This window comes from Carassius auratus, chromosome 39, assembly GCF_003368295.1.
Source record: "Carassius auratus strain Wakin chromosome 39, ASM336829v1, whole genome shotgun sequence".
Lineage (NCBI taxonomy): Eukaryota > Metazoa > Chordata > Actinopteri > Cypriniformes > Cyprinidae > Carassius > Carassius auratus.
In genome coordinates, this window is record NC_039281.1 from 3,360,821 (window position 1) to 3,365,961 (window position 5,141).

A 5,141-nucleotide genomic window follows, 5' to 3' on the forward strand; every position below is an offset into this window, starting at 1 on the left:
AATCCATCAGACATAAGTGAATATAGCAGTATTGTCACAGGCTGTAAAATATCATCTCTAACAAGCGTCTAGAGCTAAAATGGATATTTTTGTGTATTTTAAACAAGTATCACTTCAGAATATTTTATCCCTTCTGGCAGCTCTGACAAAAGGCTGGAAAGCCCTGGCCTAAGCTGTTCAGTATAGAGGGAATCCGAATATTAGACTTCACAGAGGAAGTGAGTCATTTGAAGTGTGAGAACAAAACGACAGTGAAAACAGAATATGCTTCAGGAAAAACCTGCGAAGTACCCCAGGATGTGTAAAAGGTTATATCATGAGGTAAGGATATGCTTACCCATCCATGATGGCCTGAGCTAGTTCATGATCACCTCTCAGATCCCCTTATGTCCCTAAAAGGCTGGACCGGTTTCCCAGAATTCATCTCTCTTGCTGCATAGCTGGCCATCCGTCACTGGCTACTCACTTTTCCATCTGGGTTCGTTCCAACATCCACTGGACAGAAAAGCAGGCGGGACACAACATTAATATTCCCTTTTTTGACCACATAAATGATATAAATAGAGCAACAATAGGCTACAAATCTTAAAACAGATATTATTGCCATATAAACAGATTATTAATTCATGAATAGATCATCATTATACGTAATTAAAACAAAACAGGAAAAGGAAAACAAAACATGTGGAATCTTCCTCATTTCCTTTCCCTTTATGGATGTAAAATAACATGATCTAATGGCATCAACTAATCTGAGGTTTTCATCTGAGGTCCGTTGACACAATGTTGTGTTTGTGTGTGAGTGGATTTGGTTTTGGCTACACTGTAGTGACTGAATGTCCCCACAAAGAAACTTAAAATGACCTACACTGTGGGAACCAGCCAGTGGTCCTCATAAGGGAAAATGGCTTAGCCTGATGTCTAATGTAAAAATATTTAATCTGGCGAAGAACATTTCTGTTTAGTAATTTAAAACATGATCGATAATCAATATATACATATACGGGGTATATTGTATTATTATTATTTTTTATTGTATTTATTTATCTTTGCTAGACGTGTGTGTGGCGGTGTGTCGGTGTGGCTATTTATTATTTATTAGGACAAAACAAACACATTCATCATCTCACCACCAGGGGTCGCTAAAGTCTCATAATTAAATAGTCACACTTACCTTATTTCTCTCTCTCTCTCTCTCTCTCTCTCTCCTCTCTCTCTCTCTCTCTCTTTTCCAAGTTATTGAAATAAAATCAATAAATCATAAAAAAATCCAAAAGAAATTCTCATTCTCTCTAACATTTATTGAAGTACATTGAACAAATATTAATTAATTACAAATGTTTGTATAGTGTTTTGAATGATCACTTTTCAATTATTATTTTGTTCGATTTTTTAATTATCAAATACTGAGTAACAAAAATGCTTTCTATGTGTTCCCTTCTAACAAGATTTTAATGTTCGACTGTAATCATAATGTAGAACCTGATACTTATCTAACCAAAAATATCCCAAACCTTGACAAAAAGTAATCTTTTAGAATGTGTAGAATGTGTGTTTTTTTATTTTCTTTTTTTAAAGGAATGTTTTATAGAGAACATATTGACTGTTCCCAACATGACAAAGTCTACAATAATTTAATCAGTTACCATGTTTCCCACCAAGCTTTGGAAAATGTACATTCTGTCGTGATGACATATGATGGCAGATTGGCCACCACAGTGAGCCCTAATGGTTTGGTCCAGGAATAGAGGCCAAGAAAGTGGCTGCCTGTTTTATTCTGCTGCAGATGGAATGAAAAATTGTACTTGTTTGCTCAGGAAATATTTAGGCCAGACCACCACTGAGGACTCCTGCTCTGTAAAAAAAAATTACCTTACCTAAAGTGTGTTCCCTTTAAAGGTAACTTATTAGGTAAATTGTCGATTGGGTATAAAAAGATTCCTCTCAGTGCAATCTCTGTGAGTAAGGGTCAAGGCTGGAAAACTATACTGGATGCCCGTGATGTTCCGGGCCCAAAGACGCACTGCATCACATGTAGGAATGCTACTGTAATGGAAATCACAACATTGGGCTCAGGAATACTATCAGAAAACATTGAAGGTGAACACAATCCACCGTGCCATTCACCGTTGCCAGGATAAAACTTTATAGGTCAAAAAAGAAACCATAAACATGATCCAGAAGCACAGGTGTTTTCTTCTGGGCCAAGGCTCATTTAAAATGGACTGTGGCAAAGTGGAAACTGTTCTGTGGTCAGACGAATCAAAATTTTAAGTTCTTTTTGGAAAACTGGGATGCCATGTCATCCGAACTAAAGAGGACAAGGACAACCCAAGTTGTTACAGTACAGATCTTTCACCCATAGAAAACATTTGGCGCATCATAAAGAGGAAGATACGACAAAGAAGACCTAAGACAGTTGAGCAACTAGAAGCTTGTATTAAACAAGAATGGGACAACATTCCTATTCCTAAACTTGATCAACTTGTCTTCTCAGTCCCCAGACGTTTGCAGACTGTTATAAAAAGAAGAGGGGATGCCACACAGTTGTAAACATGGCCTTTTTTTAAATGTGCTGATGCCATGAAATTTAAAATCAACTTATTTTTCCCTTAAAATGATACATTATCTCAGTTTAAACCTTTGATTTGGTATGTTCTATTCTGAATAAAATATTGAAATTTCACATCATTGCATTCTGTTTTTATTCACAATTTGTACAGTGTCCCAACTTTTTGGAATCTGGTTTGTGTATATTTATATATATATATATATATATATATATATATATATATATATATATATATATATATATATATATATATTATATATATATATATTGCACAACAAAGTTTTTAAATTACTCCAAGCTGGTTTGAAAATGCTAATTCCCATTGTATACAATATCTCCCTCTGCCAATGTGGAAAGTCACTGAGGTGTGTTGGGCTGTAAAATACTGTGTGTAGAAATAGAAAGCAACTTTTTATCACTCTCTGCCATAAAGCCTGAGAATATGGTTTGACAGAGAAGGGGCATATTGACTTCCTCAGCAACTACACAATGTACCTACCTGTTCTCTGCATCTTTTGGATCACACCATAATACATAAAAAATGGCAGCGGCATCAATTGGGTATTAGATGTAAGAAATCAATGTTCTAACAGACATGAGAGGTACAAGCATAAAGTGACGAAGCGTATGATAATTATATGTTGAGAACAACCAGGAAAGTGTGCAGATGTTTGATTTTTCAAGGCTCATTTATATGGCTATTTAACACATGAGAGGAGGCATTGACTGCTAATTGCAGTTCCCATATTCTCCGCTGACTCTGATTGGTTCTTATTGTAGACTTGTGTAACTCGGTGATGATTAACATATATTACCTAGAATAGGGACTGTAGAGTTCAGTGAAAAGTTAGACAAGCTTGCCATTTCATAATCAATGTATTTTTCAGCAAATTGAGCCATGACAGAAATTTGCAAAACTGTCGGAAAAATGTGCAAAAAGATAAATGTTTAAAGGTCTCTACCTCTACCTGTAACTACCTCAGAGTAGTTATACACTCACCGGCCACTTTATTAGGTAAACCTGTTCAATTGCTTGGTAACGCAAATTGCTAATCAGCCAATCACATGGCAGCAACTCAATGCATTTAGGTATCTAGATATGGTGAAGATGACTTGTTGAAATTCAAACCAAGCAGCAGAATGGGAAGAAAGGGGATTTAACTGACTTTGGACGTGGAATGGTTGTTTGCCAGATGGGGAGTATTTCAAAAACTGCTGATCTACTGGGATTTTCACACACAACCATCTCTAGGGTTGAGCGAGAAGGTGAGTGTGATTTCACCAAGTACAAAATTCCAATCAATCAATCATCAGAATCGAGATATAACATTTCAGGAAATATCTGTTTTAGGCTTAAAATTAGGGTTCGGTGATTCTACACCCTTGTATATCAGCTATCATTTCCCACTGATTTTACGAATAAATTATGGGTAAGGTTAGGTAGCACCTTGTTGATGTCAGAAGTCATAAGAGAATGGGCAGACTGGTTAGATATGATAGAAAGGCAACAGTAACTTAAATAACCACTTGTGACAACCAAGGTATGCAGAATATCATCTCTGAATGCACAACACGTCGAACCTGAAGCAGATGGGCTACAGCAGCAGAAGACCACACCGGGTGCCGCTAATGTCAGCTAAGAGCAGGAAATGGAAGCTACAATTCGCACAGGCTCACCAAAATTGGCCCCTTAGTACCAAATGAGCATAATTTAAACACTGCAGCCAACCTGAGTATTGATGCTGACCATGTCCATCCCTTAATGACTACATGGTTACTTCCAGCAGGATAACGCACCATGTCACAAAGCTCAAATCAGCTCAGACTCATCTCATGACAATGAGTTCACTGAACTCAAAAGGCCTCCACAGTCACCAGATCTCAATCCAATAGAGCAGCTTTGGGATGTGGTGGAACAGGACATTTGTATCGTGGACACCTAAAGGTAAAATTTTCACTTATTCTTCAAGAGTATACAAATTCTTATATCGGCATAGAAACCCTCACAGGCGCACACAATGATAACTAGAAAATCCTAGTAAAAAGGGGAATGACCTGATTATTGATCGCTGAACCACATTTACAATTGGAACTAGTCTTCATTATTGGGATCTTTCCCAAATAGAACACTTGATGTGGACAGTAGTGTGTCATTTCAGTGTTCTCGCATTCGATGGAGGTCACAATGTCACTGTACTTTTGTAGGCGTTCCTACAGCTGGATGCCCAGAGGCCTGTTTCATAAATCCTGTGATATCGTGGGTGAGCGTAACTGCAACACTAGGCTGCTATTGTGCTTTCTGCAGGAAAACAGAATAAAGTTATAAGAAATAAGTAATTTCTGCATTGAATGTTTTCTTAAACAATACCCATAACTGTAGGATGTCCAAGATTAGAGATTACACATCTATATTGAGCCCTTTTGAAAAGCTTGCATTGGTGCAAAAGTCAACAGCAGATTGTTACCTAACAGTCCATGTGGCAGAGTATAGATACAGAGGAGACCTGAGCGTGCTTTATGGAACAGGACCGCAGAGGAGGGCCATGAGGGCTGAAGATGTCATTTGGGA